Source organism: Aedes albopictus, chromosome 2 (genome assembly GCF_035046485.1).
Source record: "Aedes albopictus strain Foshan chromosome 2, AalbF5, whole genome shotgun sequence".
Classification (NCBI taxonomy): Eukaryota; Metazoa; Arthropoda; class Insecta; order Diptera; family Culicidae; genus Aedes; species Aedes albopictus.
Genome location: NC_085137.1, coordinates 459,529,011 through 459,547,077, shown reverse-complemented (window position 1 = coordinate 459,547,077; position 18,067 = coordinate 459,529,011). Strand labels below are relative to the sequence as shown.

The 18,067-nt window shown below is 41.3% G+C and overlaps 1 protein-coding gene across 5 annotated transcripts in view; it reads right to left on the bottom strand.

Moving 5' to 3' along the window:
- Nucleotides 1–14,812, bottom strand: part of LOC109418893 (uncharacterized) — a 270,718-nt gene extending 255,906 nt beyond the window's left edge. The window contains exons 1-2 of one of the 5 annotated variants that reach the window (XM_062853948.1): nucleotides 14,208–14,812; nucleotides 13,548–13,924 (exon numbers count right to left, since the gene is read on the bottom strand). The gene's annotated coding sequence lies outside the window, so the exon portion shown is untranslated. Of the gene's footprint in view, nucleotides 1–13,547 lie in introns of all 5 variants that reach the window. The other 4 variants (XM_062853949.1, XM_062853950.1, XM_062853951.1 and 1 more) reach the window with 4 other exon arrangements.
- Nucleotides 14,813–18,067: the final 3,255 nt, after the last annotated feature.

The window sequence follows — 18,067 nt, the reverse complement described above, 5'->3', positions numbered from 1 at the left end:
GAATTTCTTTAGGACTATAATCAGGCATATCTCCAGGTTTCCTTGAAGCAACTATCATGGAGTTTCTACGCAAATTTCTCCAAGATTTCCTTCTGGACCTTCTCCAGGAATTCTTCCTGTGATTCCTCCTGAAAATCTTCTTGGAAATACTTCCCCCTATCTGAAAAGATTCCCTCTGGAAATCATTCAAGGTTTCCTACAGGATAGTTCGGGATTTTCTCTTGAAAATCCCTCGGGGATTGCTCCTGAAAATTCTTCGGAAATTCCTTTGAGGATTCTCCCTGGAATCACTGTAGGGATTTCTTCTGTGATTCCTTCGAAAATTGCTCCTGGGATTCCTTCAGGGATTCCCCCTGAAATACTCCCGCGGATTTCTCGTGGTATTCCTTCGCAGATTCCTCCTTCGGGGAATCCCTATCAAGGAATTCCTCCTGAAATTCTTTCGGAGATTCTTTCTTCGGGAAATCCTCATGGAATTCCTCCTGAAATTGATTCGGGGATTGCTCCTGAAATTACTTCGGGGATTACTCATGGATTTCCTTCGGGAGTTCCTCCTGGACTTCCCTTTAGGGATTCCCCCTGGACTTCCTTCGAGGATTCCTCCTGGACTTTTTTCAGGGATTCCTCATGGAATTCATTCGGGGATTCCTCATGGAATTCTTTCGAGGATTCCTCATGGAGTTCTTCAGGGATTCCTCATGAAATTCCTTCGAGGATTTCTCCTAGTCTTCCTTCGAGGGTTCATCCATGGAATTCCTTCGGGGTGTTCTACAGGATTTTTCTGGGGATTCCTGCTGGGCTTCCTTTGGGATTTCCTTCTGGAATTTCTTCAGGGATTCCTCCTGAAATTCCTTTGGGAGTTCCTCCTGGACTTCCTTTAGGGATTCCCCCTGGGCTTCCTTTAAGGATTTCTCCAGGAATTTCTCTAGGGATTCCGCAAAGAATTCCTTCGGGGATTCATGGAATTCCTCATGGAATTCTTTCGAGGATTCCTTATGGAGTTCCTTCGAGGATTCCTCATGAAATTCCTTCAGGAATTCCTCCTAGACTTCCTTCGAGGATTTCTTCATGGAATTCCTTCGGGGATTCTTCCTTGACTTCCTTCGAGGATTCCCCCTGAACATCCTTCGAGGATTCCTCCTGGAATTTTTTGGGGGTTCTTCATGGAATTCTTTCGGTGATTCCTCATGGAATTCCTTGGAGGGTTCCATATGAAATTCCTCATGAAATTCATTCGGGGATTCCTCCTAGACTTCCTTCGAGGGTTCATCCATGGAATTCCTTCGGGTGTTCTCCATGAATTTTTCCGGGGATTCCTTTTGGGCTTCCTTTAGGGATTCCTCCTGGGCTTCCTTCGGGAGTTCCTTTTGGACTTCCTTTACGGATTCCTCCTGGAATTTCTTCAGGGATTCCTCATGGAATTCTTTCGAGGATTCAGGGAGTCCTCCTAGACTTTCTTCGAGATTTTTTTCATGGAATTCTTTCGGGGTCTCCTCCTGAAATTTCATCCGAGGATTCCTCCTAGGCTTCCTTCATGGATTTCTCCTGGAATTACTTCGGGATTTCCACCTGTGATTCCTTCAGAGATTGCTCCAGCGAATCCTACAGGGCTTCATCTTGGAATTTCTTCGGGGATTCCTCCTAGACTTCCTTCGAGGTATCCGCCTGAAATTTCTTCGGTATTCCTCATGGAATTCCTTCGAGGATTTCTTATGGAAATCCTACCGGGATTCCTCATGAAATTCCTTCGGGGATTCCTCCTAGACTTTCTTCAAGGTTTCCTCCTGGAATTCCTCCGAGGTTCTTCCTGCATGATTTTCGATAATTCCTCCTAGAAATCTTTTGGGGGATTCCTTCCCGAATTCTTTCGGATATTCCCGCTGGAATTCTTTTGAGGGTATCTGCTGGGATTTTCTTTGTGCATTCTTACTGGAATTCCTTTGGGATTTCTGCTGGATTTTTTTCGGGGATTCCACCATCGAGGATTCTTCCTGGAATTCCTTCTGGATTTTTTTTTCTAAAATTCCAATAAGGGATTTCTTTAGAATTGTTATGTAGGGATCTCTCTAAGAGAGATTCTTGAACCACCACAGATTTCTGCAGAAGTTCCTTCAGGGTGACATACAGCAGTTCCTACAGTGATTAGTCCGAGTTTCTTAAGGAATTCCTCCTGCAGCTCCATCAAGGTTCCCCTAGAATTCCTCCGCCGCCGGCAAAAAGTGGCCCTCACGCCGCCGCCGAGCAAAATATGGTCGGCGCACAGGCCTAACCGGAAGGAAATGATTTAATACCTGCTGGCCTGTTGTAGCAGGATAAGCCAAATTTACTGGACCTTCAACACCGCTGAAACAAATCGCTATTATGTCAAAGAAAGTTGACATTCAATGGATAATTGACAGATGTTTTATCTGGACTCACCTGGCATTCAAATTTAGAAACATGCCTTTGATTCGAAATTAGTTTCAGCTGGCTTTTTAGCGCATTGGTCGATCATGGCTTACATTCAATCATTCATTAGATTTTTCGTTTGAAATCCCAACTAGCCAAGTCACGCATATAAGAGCGCGTGCCCTATTGACTGCAGTCGATCAATGTCGAACGCATTAACTCGATACCTAACAGCAACCGTAATTGGGAGGCGTTTTGTACCATGGGTCTAAAAGATAGAGCCTATTGGCATGCAGGTACGAATTATCTCGCCTGTATTTATTAACTTAGCACAGTTAAAACGGATCGCCAAAAAGGTCATCAGTGAAACCGAAAAGGAATCGGTTGGTTATGTTATATTGGCAATAGTTCATAAGCGATGGAGTTGGAACAATCCAATCTGGGCGCTTTCAGCTTTGCCGAGGTGCTAAATTTCAAAATGCCCATACTCACCTCCTAACTTCGCGCACTGCATCCTCATCGTTGTTCGCCACGATCGCGCACCGGAGCACACTCCATTCTCGAATAATCGCGCAACCCAACTGAGCGAAACTAAATTTTGCATATTGGCTGCTGAGCTGACCCCGGTGAACTGGTTGGCGCAACCATAGTACGCTTGTAACCATTAATCGCGCGAGATGTAAAAGTACGGGCAACTTTCCGAAAATGGTATCTACACGCTGCTGACTGCTGCTGCCGCCTGGAAGGAGCGCATTCGTTCAATTCCGGTAAGAGTACCCGACGAAGCGCTTCACGGCTAATGACTCATTCGCGAGTTTATTACTCATGCTGCAACCAATAGTGCAGTCAGCGCAGCCAGCGTCGGCCACCATGGTGTTGCGCCGTTGTTGTCTGCCGAGTGCCGACTCGCCAGAGGAAAGTGTGATGATAAGACGCGAAACGTGCAACAGCCATTATTATCAACTTGCCGTGCCGCCCGGATTGTGAAACCCCCGGAAGAAATGTCAGTGTTTCATGGCGGTCGGGGGGGGGGTCAGTTCAACACGTTTTGATAGTTTTCAGTTTAGCAGACCCAGCAGCACTATTTGGCGAAGAAGAAGCGAATTTCGGACAAGGAAGCAAACTTGGGCTCCTGAAATCATCAGGCCGATTCATTGTCCGTGTGCCGCTTTAGGATCACTAAATCAATCGACCTGAGGCGGGCTGGAAACTTATCTAGAGTTGTTGAAATGTTTCCGCTTGCTGTTGCAGTTACATCAGCGGTTAAAATGTATCCGGGAGTTATGATGTATCACTAGATAAGAGTTGAACCATGTCCGAGAGTACATAATAACAATAACCCGGGTAGACGAGAATATCTAAATCATATCTCAAATCGAACACTTTTTGCTGTCATAGCTCGATATGATTTTGATGAGTTATTCAAAAATCTTATGAATATCGCACGAATAGCTCAAAGTGATATGGTATCAGTTTTTGTTTTTGTCGAAATAGCTGAAAATTTCTACATAAGAACAAGTTTAGCTCTTCTGCACGAAATGAAACACATACACCCATAGAAATGGCTCAATGTTAGTGAAATACCATGTGCCCCTCTCTGAGCTGTTGAAACGAAGAACCGCATGCTCTTGTTCCCATGATATTTATAACAGTGAGCCACAGTTGAGGCTAGCATTGCCGCCTGTGAATCCTAAGGTTGTAGGTTCGATGCTGCATGCTGACGTTTTTTTATTTATTTTTTCTAGAAAAAAGTGACAAATCTTGTCTGCTATTATTTTGATCTTGTAATATCTTAACGAGCTATTATTGAGTAGTTCACCATATTAGATTTTGCTATTATTTCTGTTCTTTTACCTCTTATATCAATCAAACCAATATCAGTTTTGGCTCTTCAGTAATTCAATCAATCATAACAGAATATGCTATTCATCAGATTTTTCCACCTACTCGGGAACGGCCATTAACTGTGGAATTGCTCATAGAACATCCAGCTAAGAAGCAGGGTATGTCCCAGTTGGGACGTTATACTAAGAAGAACGAGAAGAATGAGAAGAAATAAATGTTCACAGATTTTTACCAATGTCCTTCACTTGAATCATTTAAAACATTTCTGCAAACATCACTGGTATACAGCATTTTTGAACTCGGTAAACCGATATTCTTTGGCTGTTCGAGCCAGTATGAAGTTGATCATCAATATTAACTTCTTTTCTCGTTCAGCCTAGATAGCTGTGTAGAGTCGGTAGCGGTTATCTCAACTGGCTAAGAATAGCACTACGGACCGCCTGTTCCAGTGGTAGGAATCCACTAATCAGGTGACCCCTAATTCATGGTGTTATGCCGCTTTACGCTTACCGTGCCTAGGAATGAATGGTTAGGGGGGTCTTATAAAAACCTAATCGCAAACGGAGCCTGTGGAGTACCAGGGCACCCTCCACAGTATTTGCCCTTACTGTGCTAACCGGAGCAATAGCGCGGTGGACCTTATGTTTCTCCGAGACAATCAGCTGCCCTTCTTCAATCTCATACTTTAGGCTGAATAAGGGCGGGATTATGAAGATGTTGTTAATTAGTTTAAATTTTCACCTATATGATTTCGCATTATGAGATTTACACAGTGTATTCTGTGTATCCTCGCCTTTGGCGTTTTCCAATCGATACCGATTTGGTTTTATTGTTGCTGTTCTTTGTTGTGCTGTTGTTGCGAAGAGTTTAATCTTACCTAGTTTGGGTAGTGGCTACGGTTAGGATAGCTCAGATCAATCTTCAGCATAAAAGAACAGCAACGATCAATCTTTGCAGACTTATGCAAAATGGTACAGCCCAAGTGGCCTTGGTACAAGAACCTTACTTTCGTAAGGGAAATTTCTATCTAGGAAACCTTGTGAACCCGGTTTTTGCTACTTTCAGTAAACATGAAATGGCAAACTCGCGTGTCATGCCTGGAGCCTGTGTGCTTGTCAACAACGCAATAGTTGCTACACTCATCTCTGAACTAACCACCAGAGATGTATGTGCTGTCACAATCCATGCATTCGTTGAAAACCTCAACAGGAATACGTCTATTGTTCGATTTATTTATCACATGATGAACCATCCTCCACGGATGCTTTCAAACAATTCATTGCATACTGTACTTCAAAAGGCCTTCTGCTGTTTGTTGACAGTAATGCTAATGCTCACCTTATCATCTGGGGCAGCTCAGACATTAACTTGAGAGGCTCCAGTTTGATGGAGTACTTAAGTAGTACAGATTTTGAATTACTTAACGTAGGCAACCGCCCAACCTTCATGGTATCTGCCAAAGAGGAAGTGTTAAACGTAACACTTTGCTCTAGCAGAATTAGTCACGAGCCGACCAATTGGCAAGTGTCAGATGAAGAATCTTTATCCGACCATCGCCACATCTTTTTTTAGCCGCAAGTTTTGCGTTTCAGGAATCCCCGGTCAGTCAAATGGTTGCAGTCAAATTTCATGGATACTCACCATCTATTGACACTTCAAGTGAGTTAGATGATGCCGTTGATACTACAGCGACTTTCATCATGGAAGCTTTTGAAGAAGCTTGCCCTTTGCGCCTCTGCGGTCTGTGAAGACCACAAGAAGAACCTCTTGGTGGAACTCTAATCTGACCAAGCTCAGGAAACAATGTAGAAAGAATTGGAACAGACGACGTTCGGCTTGTTCGGATGCTTTCAGGTCGGCTTGTGAGGCCTACTAGAAAGCTCTCCGGTCTGCTGAACGATCCGGCTGGAAAAACCTTTGTACAAATGTTTCCAGTTTGAATGAAGTCAGTCGGTTAAACAAAATCCTTGCAATTCTAAGGATTTCCGAGTGAACAAAATTCCGTTGCCAAATAATGAAATCGTTCCTTGGATGTGTGGATATTACATCTTCGGATGAACTTTTCTTTTCTCGTAGTTATGATTCTCTGGCTTCGGCGCGGAGTATTGTAACTATAGAATCAATTGAGTGGGCACTAAATAGAACTGCTTATTTGCAGTTTTGCTACAGGGTATATTCCCAAATCTTGGCGGGATATTGCTATGAGGTTTATTCCGAAAGTGGGTCGTGCATCGTATGAAGAAGCAAAGAGTTTCAGACCTATCAGTTTGACGTCTTTTCTTCTGAAATGCTTAGAATGCATTGTGGATCATAACATCCGTGAAGTTCATGTGGCCAACGTGCCTGTGCATGTGAACCAACATGCCTACCAATCTGGTAAGTCCATTGTAAATCTTTTACACAAGGTTGATTACGATATCAAGAAGGCATTCGCTCAAAAACCAGCCTCCTTGTTTGTTGTCTTGTATCGAGGGTGACAACGTTCCATATTGGAAGCCGCACGGAGTCATAGTATGTCTCCAATGATTTCCAATTGAATTCACCAAATGCTCAAAAACCGATGTCTTCTCTAGACATTGCGTCTAGCAGCGATTTGGAAATTGAGTGTTTGTGGATGCCCCCAAGGGGAAGTCTTACCGTCACTTTTATAGAGTCTCGTAGCAGATACGCTATCGAGGCAACTGAATAATGGCGGTTTTCCTACTTATGGTTTTGCCGACGACTACCTAACATTGCTAGTTTTTATGTGCATCAGCACCTTTTTCGACCTGATGCAAAGCGCCCTTCAGGTAGTTCAGGGTTAGTGTCGCCAATAGTTATTTTTGATATCATGCTTTCCTGGACATCTCACATTAAGTACAGCATTGATAAAGCTTCTTGTAATAGCCTTCGGACAATGCTGACGAACCTTTGGTAAAACTTGGGGTCTAAAACCTAAGTATATCAAATGGATTTACACAACTGTTGTTCGACCAATATCGGCCAATGGATGTCTTGACTTTGAGCATCTTTTTAGTAGCGATGAAAACGCCGTCACCAGTTGATTTGCGACTGTTTTAAGTTTCGAGATACACGATCGCTTGCGAGAAACTTCGTATTCCGTACCAAAAATCTGCCCAGACAGAGTTCGTGAGTTCCTAGCAGCAAAGGTGACTGCTTATCAATGGACAGTCTCTTATTTCTTGTGAGCCTTGGATCATTTCCAACACGTTTAGAGGACTTCGGAGTACATGAACTCGAATTAATCAGCTTCGCGAAGTTGGTTCGAGTTTCGGCCTTAAGTTTATCCATTCTTTTGGTTTTTAGGTATTTCATAATATCGTTGTGAGAGTTGAGGTCATGCTCTTCATCTACTTCATAAACGGCACGAGCTGTATTTCCGAAACGCATGCCTTTTATAAGCGACTTACACGAGGAGCATAACCAAAAATATTGATTGAGTTCCAACACCTCCTCAAACATATCGGTAGCAACTAGGATGGAAGTTGCCTTACAAAAGCCTTGTTGATACTCTAGTTGAATGTCCCCAATATTACCAACACAGGAACAATATACTACAGTCGACTCTCCATATATTGATGTTCTATCTCTCTCGATGGTTTGATCGGTCCCTTCAATCTGCAAAAATTCTAGATTGAGTTTAAATAAGGGCGAAAGTAACATGAGAGAGTTCTCTTCATCGACTTTCTCTTCTGCAAATTAAAGTGACAAGATGCAAATTCAATCGAACTTTTTTACACTTAGACGCTAGATTGCATCGCAACCTAGCGATTTATGACCAAAAAGTTCAACAATACTTGCATCTTGTCACTTTAATTTGAAGAAGAGAGAGTCGATTATTAATTATCGAGACAATTATTGTTCGACATTTCGTATTAGGGGTTTTTTGACTGTTACGCTCAAAAAAGTCAGTCAAGACCACCTCGTATCGAATATACTGTAGTCCACAAAGATAAATACAACAACACGTGCGGGATCGCTTATGGTAGTCAAGCGAAGTGTAATGAAAGAACATACAAGCATTAATATACACAAATCTTTTGCATCACAATAAGTGATATGAATAAAAATGAGTATTTACTCAAGGGTATACTGACTTGAGCAATTCACTGACAAATCACTTCACACAGAGTAAGTTAAAATTTCAAACATAGCATTTACTTTGTCAAAACTGATGTTTTCGTTTTGGGTTTCGGGTCACGTGAATGAAAATCAGAAAATTCAAGATGAGCAGCTGAGGATTCAGCTAATAGTACGGAGAAACCGGAACAATCTGTGGCCGTGATACTATGTTGGTGATTCCTCCTGAGATTTATTATACTACTTTCTATGAATTACTCCACGAGACCCTCTAGGAAAGCAGTCCAAGAGCTGTGCTTGGGATTCCTATAAAGGATTAGTTCCTAGGTTTCATCCAGCAGTTGTTCCAGGGATTCCTCCAGATCCATCCAACAGTTGTTCCTGAGATTCTGGGATTTCTCCAGGAGTTCCAGGAGTTCGGATTCTTCCAGAAGTTGGAAAGCAGTCCAAGAGCTGTGCTTGGGATTCCTATGTAGGATTAGTTCCTAGGTTTCCTTCAGCAGTTGTTCCAGGGATTCCTCCAGATCCATCAAAAAGTTATTCCTGTGATTCTGGAATTTCTTCAGGAGTTCTTCCTGGGATTCCTCTAGAAAGTGCTTCTGGAATTCTTCCAGGAGGTCCCTGGGATTCCTCCAGAAAGTCCTTCTGGGATTCATCTACGAGTTCATTCTGACATATCTACAAGTGTGCCTCCTGGGATTCTTCTAGGAGTTCCTCCTGGGGTTCCTCCGAGAGTTCCTCCGAGAGTTCCTCCTGGGATTCCTCCAGGAGTTCCATCAAGGATTCTATCAGAAGTCCCTCATGAGATTCCTCTAGGAGGTTCTCCTGGCATTCTTCCACATAGTCTTCCTGGAAGTCCTCCAGGAGTTTCTCCTGGGTTTTCTCTTGGGATTCTTCTAGGAGTTCCGACTGGGATTCCTCCAAGACTTCCGACTGGGATTCCTGCTGGAAGTCCTCGTAGGGTTCCCATTGATACCCATATTTTGGGGTACATTATACCCAAAACAACTGTGAATGGCCATACATATTGACTTTATTTTGAAAATGACAAAGTTTAATACCAATATAGATACTGCCGTGAATCGCATATCAGTCCCATATTTGCTGGGTTTCCTATGCAAATGGGACAGGAGTGGAGCGGACCTGTTGCGATGGTTAAAGCCCGTGACTATCACGCCAAGGACCTGGGATCGAATCCCACTCCCGACAAACTCACAAAATGTGAGTTCTTCCTTCGGAAGGGAAGTAAAGCGTGGGTCCCGAGATGAACTAGCCTAGGGCTAAAAATCTCGTTAATACAGATAAAAAAAAAAGTTGGACAGATATGCGATTCACGGCAGTATAGGTAAGCCTAAGGACATGCGCTTTTCATAGAAATGAACACTTGTTGCCTCGGAGGGTCATCAAAGCTGCCCTAAGGTGGTAATTGCACTAACAGCAACATAAAGTAATCATAATTCGACGTTTATGTAACATGTATGTAAATGTGTTCACTTTCAACTGTAGCATGGTTCGTAGGTGACCCAAGCTTTTGTAAGCATTTACTCATGTTTCCCAATTTTATTCATACGGACTACGATGTTCGAAAAGCAAATGCTCATACTTTTAGTTTTATCATACCAACCTAAGTAAATGCTCAAGTAAAAGGTTTGACACATGCATTTTAGCAAAGTAAAAGCATTTGCTCACTTAATAGTTCCCTTGGTAAATTTCGGAACTCAATTTCTCAAATATAATTTACCATCTTATGATTTGATAACGACAGATATACTTCGACAAAATATCGCACGTTGCAAATAGTTATGTTTTACACGATAAAAATCATCAATTTCTAGAAGCAAAAAAATTAAAACCCAAAAAAACAGTCTTCAGAAAAGGTTAATGTTCTATGAGCGCTTCATTTTGCGAAGAATACTCTGGAAGTCAAGGAAATTTCCTTTACGAAGAATTCCTGGACCAACTGGGAATCGAACCCATAGCTATCAGCATAGTCTTGCTCTAAATACCCGTGCGCATACCGTATCGGCTATATGGGCCCTATTCTTAGTTATCTCTGTAACAGAGCAAACGTCGAACGATGCCTGTTGATGAAATTATACATAAGAAAGCTTGTTATTGGATATGTATGTCACATCAGTTTTTCTCCATTATTCCTCAGTTTCAACATCAGTATTCCTTCAGGAACACTTGCTGGGATTTATCTGGTGCGATTACTTCAGGAGTAGCTGCCGGGATCTCTTTTTCCAAAATTTCCAAAGTTTTGTATTAAGATTCCACCTAAATTTTCCTTCGAATTCTTATTGGGAACTCACCTGGAATTCGTAGTGGGATTGCTCTTGAAATTCTACCTGCGATTTCTCGAGAAACTTCAGCTGAGATTCTTCCAGGATTCTCTGCTGGTAAATCCGAGAATGCTAAATTGTTATGAGATTTAGCTGAGATTTTTTCCAGGCATTCCTTCTGTGAAACCTCCAGCAGATTTTATCGGGATTCCTTCAGAAACTCCTGCTGTGGTTCTTCCAGAAATCCTAGTTGGTTTTCCTGCAGGACTTTTTTTTTCTGAAATCTCTGCAAGAACTCTTCTAGGGATGTATCCACAAATTTCTGTAGGAATTTACCTAGGAATTCATTCAGGAGTTTTCCTTAGGATTCTTTCTACTAGGATTCCTCCAACAATTCAACCGGTGATTCATCTAGAGGTTTTTTCTGGAGATCCCTCTAAAAAAAATCTCTAGAACTTCAGCTTTTTATGCGAAAATTACTGAAACAATTAATCCAGAAACTTCTTTGGCAATTTCTCTAGTATTACTTTACAGATTTCCCTATAGGACTACCTCTAAGGATTTCCCGAGGATTCCTCTAGGGATTCTTTCAGGATTTCCTTGTGGTATTTCTCCAGGAAATCCTTCAGAAATTTCAATAGGAATTCCTCTAAGGTTCTTGTAGAAATTACTACCTGAATCTATTCGGGAGTCCCCCTAGGGATGCTTCTAGGGATTTCTTCGGAGATTGCAAAAGGAAATCCGGAAACTTCGGTAGAGATTTTTACATAAATTATTTACGGGATTTCTGCAGGAAATCCGGCAGGGTTTCGTTCTCCAGGAATGCGTCCAGGGAATTTCACCAAGTATTTCTCCAGGGATTCCTCTAGAGATTCAGAGGATTCTCTAGGGATTCTTCCACAAAAATTTGTATGTGTATTTTTTTTATTAGAGAGATTTTACCTCTGTGGCATTCGTCTCTGAAATGTATGTGTATTTCTTCAGGGACTCCCTAGGGAATTTCACCAAGAATTTATCCAGTGATTCTTTTTGAAATTCAGAGGTTTCTCTAGGGATTCTTCCAGGGGGATTTGCATATGTATTTCTCCAGGGATTGCCTAGGGAATTTCGATATCAGTTTTTGATGGTGTTCCTTATGAAATGCCTCTTGTGAATTATTTTGGAACTTAAGGAGTTCATCCACAAATTTTTCTAAGTATTTTTCTATGATACATTCCTACTGGGTTTTATGTTTGCTAGGATTCCTCTAGAAACACCTGCTGCAATTTCTCCAGCAATTCTTGATATGATTTTTCCAGAAATTTTCTCTGTGGTTTCTTTAGGATTCTCCAAGGTATTTCAGAGACTTTTCCATGGATTCAATCTGTCATTCCTATAAAACTTTCTACTGCGATTCTTCCAGTCATTCTTGCTAAGATTCCTCCAAAAAAGCTACAACATTTCAACTATTTCTGCTCAAGAAGTATTTGCTAAGATTTATCTGGGAAGATTCCAGCAAAAACTTACTCTCATTTTGGTAGATTTTTTTCCTCAGATTCCTCCAGAAAAACTTTTGTGATTTCTCCAGGGGTTTATTGAAAGATTCCTCAGAATTTTTCTTCTGAGATTCTGCCAAGGTTTCGTCCAGGTATTTCACCGGTAATTCTTCCGCAAATTCTTTCTAGGATTTCATACTTCAGGAATACCTAATGTGATTCCACCAGGAATTTTTTTTTTTTCTTTTTGAAAATTCATTCAGCGATTTCTGTTTGAATTTTCTTAGGAATTTTTCTTAGCATACTTGCAAGAATTTTCCAAAAAATGTTCAAATAATTCTTCAAGGAATTCCCCTTGATGTTTTGTTTTTCCATGGATACTCGCTGCGATTCATCCTGAAATTTCGACTAGGATCCTTCCAGTTATTTGTGCTAGAATTCCTACAGAAATAGGGTAACCAATATAATTTGGACCCCCATATATTTTGGACCCCCTGAGTCGTATTTTCACAAATTTCACAGATTTAATAAAGAGATGGCGAAATTTTTTTAGAATCATTCGCTAAATTAGATTCCTCTGCACGGGCAGCAATCATTTCCGCACTAGAAATAGCATTATTTGCCTTGAAATTCATTTTTGTCAATCTCGTCATCCGTGTCAGTGTCGTGCCATGTTTACAAAAAGAGATTGCGTTGCTGAGGAAACTTGCAGATGTAAACAAAAACGTTTATCATTCTAGCGCATTAAATTCGCAAAGTTCGTCTAATCAGCCTTTGTCAATCAAGTAATTAGGATGTGATCCAGCATATTCAAATGGCAGATTGGCAGAAAATAGTTTCTAACGGGTTTAAACACCGGGTGTCCAAAATACATACTTAAGAGGGTCCAAAATATATTGGGGTGTCCAAAACAGTGAAAACTGGTGCTTCAAAAATAAGTTATTTTCGTCAAATTTTCAGCCAGAAATGACCTTGAGGGTATTTTTAGCGGACAGTGGAGGCTTTAACGATCATACGAGCATCATCATAATGTGTAACACCCTCTGAATATGTATGTTTTTGACTTAAATTCAAACTAATGTCCTCTAGGGGTCCAAAATTCGACCGTTACCCTACCTGCTGCGACATCGCCTGGGATTTCTACAGGGACCACTCATCTGACTATTTAATTATTTACTTTAGAAACTTTGCCAGGAATACCTTTGCATATTGCGGTAGAAATTCCTACGGGAATTCTTCCAGGAATTAAACAAAAAATATCCATAAATTTATCTAAGAATTCCTTTAAGAATTCGTCTGGAGATTTCTTTGGAAATTCTTCCAGTTCTTTCTCAGGTTTTTGTTGTGTGTATCCGGCAGACTTTGGGCAGCCGTACCCCTTCTTTCCCGTCTCATTCTACGTATTTAATAGACGGGCTCCATAGATATATTAAAAAAGAAGTTTATCATGTATTGTCAAGAACGAAAAGTAACTTACCATAGACAGACACAACTCTCTCGACTTGATTGTTTGTCGCGGCACCACCAGCTGCTATGCACGAACGTAAAATCCCGAGTTCGCTTTTTTTCTTGGCACTGTCACTATCCACCCAAAAAAATCGTAACTCCACCGTAAAGCTCTATTTCTCCTAGTTACACAATACCACACACTTTCCTCCGGCTTATTCGAATTGCAGGAATTGCTTCAACTTTCGTATATAGTTGTTGCACGACCAAAATGCACCTTCTCTTTTCCGAAAATTTTTCTTCCATTCAATTGGCTTCTTTAACGGTGTTGAGATAATTCGATATTCTGAATCTGCATGTCAAACTGAGCCGAAATCCAAATTTTCATGAATTTTGGAGCCCGGGAACCTATTTAAAAATCAATTTGAAGTTTGTATGGGAGCGATTTGTCGAATCACCCCTCGTCGCAGTTTGTACTGGGCGGAGCTGTCAAACAGTTGCCCAGCTGTCAAAAGGTGATTTCAAAAAATTTCTTTGGAATAGATTTTAGGTACCAAAATAAGGTTCTAAAAACCTGAAAAAAATCATAGTGGCTCAGAAAAAGGTGCTCTTTCGTATAAAATCAAAAAATCAATATATTTTTCAAAATTTAAAAACCCAATTTGTAATTAATTCAATCAATATTCATTACCGCACGCCCCCAGCCCTGCTGGTTGGTTGAGGAAGCTTTTCCTCCGTCCGTGGATGAAACTTCCTTTTCGCTTCTCGCTTGGTTGACTAGCCTGGTTGTGGCCTGGCCGCAAACACTTTCTTCACCGCCGAAACCCACGAAAAAAGAAACACACCCGCGCGGTCGCGCTTCGGTCGATCGAAACCGAAATCGCGCAAAGAATAAATTTTACAATCACTCCCTCAAATAAAAGGAAAAAAAAAACTGTTTCACTGCAACAACTGATGCATTTCCTTCTCCATTTACACTCGCTTCGCTTCTCTTCGATGGGTGCGTGTGTACTTGGTGCCTCGATTCCCCCACCTTGAATGATGCTTACTTTTTCTCACGAAAGCACAGTTTCACAATGATAAAGCAATAGAACACGGAAAAATCACGTTTTTAACAACTGCACAAAAATGTCCGTTTTCTTCAGAAACTGAAAGTTCCCCAACAAAAGAATGATAAAAAAAATGACCCCAGCGGATTGTTAACATAAAAACGCGCGCGCCAATCCTCACCGCGGAGAGGTTGATTTTCCGAATGCACTTTTCTCAACGGTTTCTGGAAAGCAACTGTCGTGTCGCCGTCGATCCGAATCCGATCCAACCGTGAGCCGCGCGACGCTAGTTCGTTCGTTCAACAGAATCCCGAGTACCGCCGAAACAAGCGCGAAAAATGACAGATGGGAAGACGAACGCAACGCACGCAACCGGCACTGGCGCTGCTGCACAGTGAGACATTATCAGAATTTACATTTTTGACGAAAGTTAATGATACTTTTGCCTAAATACATTATGATGATAATATTTGCGGGCGAGCTTTTAAAATTTAGAAATTATATGAGAAAACCATGCGAGAACCGTTCATCGAAATGTAATTAGCAAAATTTGTTATTTAATAAGCATAATTTTTCAAATCGACGTATCTAACTTTTTCACTGATCTGAGTAAATTCATGGTCAATGTTGACGACCATTTCACTAAAATAGTTTTTTATAAAAAGACTTTTCATAAGTTCTTTCGTGCTTAACATCACCAGGGATATTGCACGCACTAGGTAAGAAACAAAACCTACTCATTCCATATCATTTTCACAATGAATTTTGACAAAAATACACATACACCGGGTTGGTTCGAGATACGTCATGCCCGATACGTCGATTTTGTATGGTGCCAGTTTGGTGTATCTGTTACTTTTGATTTTGGCTAGATACGTCGTTTGGTTTTCTCATATATCAAAACGGTGTATCTCTCAGTAAACTTGTAAACATCAAAATAGTTAGATACGTCGTTTCAAATAATATGCTTAGTTAAACAAATTAAGCAATAAATCGTCAAACAGTGATGTGGATTCTTCAATTTGCTTTATGAATCATGCATGCAGATGTTAACCCGGATTTGTTTACATTCTCGAGTTACGTCAGATTGAAAAGTTATGCTTGAATTGTTCATCGTTTTGTAAAATTTAAGTTTTGACCATTAAAATATCATCGTACACCAATGTACGCGACCGACTGCGAGCCCTGCAGATGCAACCGATGCCGATGCGATGCAACTAAAGCCGAAGATCAGCCGAGAGAGGATCGGAGCATCGCGCAAACAAAAATGCGAGAGAATATTTTGACAGCCGCTCGCTCTTTCACTGTTTGTCAGGTTTGTCACTTTGTCATTCTGCGCATTCTTTTTACACTGGGCTGACTAGGGAATCAGACGACAGACGATACATTTGAAAAGGGTTTATTCGCAGAACGCACAATACGAGTCAATTTTATGAATGAAAATTTGACAGGAGGTTGCGTCGGCAGCGGAAACGGAAGTCGTAGCGAAGCAGGAAGCGTTCGAGTAACGACCGGATGGAAGCCTCGGGAGCCAACCTAACCTCAGATGCAGTGAAAGCCAAGATCTTGCGAGTTGTGAAGTTCGAAAGAGGGCCTACAAATGGTAATGACCAGGCCCCTGACATGGCCTTTATCAATGCATTGGAATCATGGTAGACAGGATGTCCTGGGCGCTAATGAATAGCGCCCACTGTCAAATGCGAAAACATCAACAATATTTTGTTTAACGTTTATTTTGGTTTGTTGATCAGTTTTTGGAATCATTTTTTCCACCTCTTATGATCACAAAACACTTCAAACTCGCATTAATACTAATGTACGGTAAGATGAGCATGCGATTAGTTGAATAAAGCAACCCAACAAACACGCATTGTGAATGTGATTTCGTGTGTGGCTCACAACATCAAACAAAAGCTGCGTTTGTTGATTGCACGCTCGTTTCAATTTGCACGAATATGAGTATAAGGCAGTTAAATGTTGGCTACGATAAATTTCATTCGTGCCAGGGGCCTGGTAATGACGATGGAGCGTTGTACACGCGAAACGCAAATCCAAGCAAGTTGAAGACGCAGGGGAAGAAGAAACCTGAGAAGACGTGCTTCAATTGCGGAAAGGCTGGTCATTTCGCAGCCAAGTGTCCGGAGAAATTAAATTTTCAACTAGAGCGAAACCGAAATCGAACGGATTGTGCAGCATTTTTGCGATTGGCGATGTTCAAGCTGGAGCGTGGTATTTTGACTCGGGAGCGACGTGTCATATGGCCAGGCCGAATCAGAAGTACACTGAAGAAACACCGATGAAACATGCCGTTGGGACTGCGAATAACGGAAGCATGAAGGCGTTGGCGAAAGGTAGGTTGCGATGCAGATTCCGGAAGGTACGATTGATGCCCATGGTGTACTGAAGATACCGTATTTGGCAACTAACCTGTTGTCCGTAAGTGCGATCGCACGCGTGGGCATACCATGGTCTTTACAGTGGATAAATGCGAAGTTTTGAACGAGGATGTGAACTTGTTTCTGCAAGCGAAGAAGGCGGCCTGTACCGAGTGAACCAGCCGGAGCGAACTTTTCTGGCAAACGGTATCCGGCTTTGGCATAGAAGGATGGCACATCTAAATGAAACAAGTTCGAAGCAACTCCAGGACGTGACGGACGGTGTAGATTTCCAAGGCGGTTCGATGAGTAAGCAAGCTCGGAAATACGGCGGCAGCCGATATTTTATCACGTTTGTGGACGACGCTAGCAAGAAAGTGGCCGTATTCCCTGAAGGCAAAAAGCGAGACATTGGCGGCATTCAAATTATTTCAAGCAAAGGCGGAACGGCAACACGGAGAAAAATAATTAGTAAACACAAACAAATTTTAATTTGATTTAATCGGATTTTTATGTTGAATTGGGCACAAACAAAATATTGGTTTGATTTTAGTACCTTGGGCAGTTGTTTTTAACCAATATTTTGGGTTGTTTATCCAACCAATCCAACCGTTAAATTTTACAAACATCCGTTTGAAAATACCATTCCGTCGGTTGTTTTATTTTGACAATCTAAAAACAAACGTTTTGTTTGTTGTTCTCAACTGCCACTTACAGTTTGTTTTGAAAAAACTTTGGTTTGATTTAACTCGTCATGCCCGTTTAGAACAACCCAAATACTAAGTTGAAATTACAAACCAGTCCATTCACCCCCCCCTCTCTTCACCTCTCCCCCTTCCCCCTTTGTTGTTCCTGAAATTTCCCCCAAAACAATTATTACGAAATATTAATAAACTAATTTGCAATTTTTTGAAACATTTATTTTTCTTTCTTATACATTATTGATGACAGCTCAAAAATGAGTTGACTAAAAAATAGTGTTTAACCCGAACGGCACAATCAATTGTGCCCAAATTTATACCAATGATGCACATATAATAATAATCTAATAATAATCTTTTCCATTTCCACATTGCGTCTGTATCGCGTGCATATCCTCGCGGCTACATCGCCACACACTCAATTTC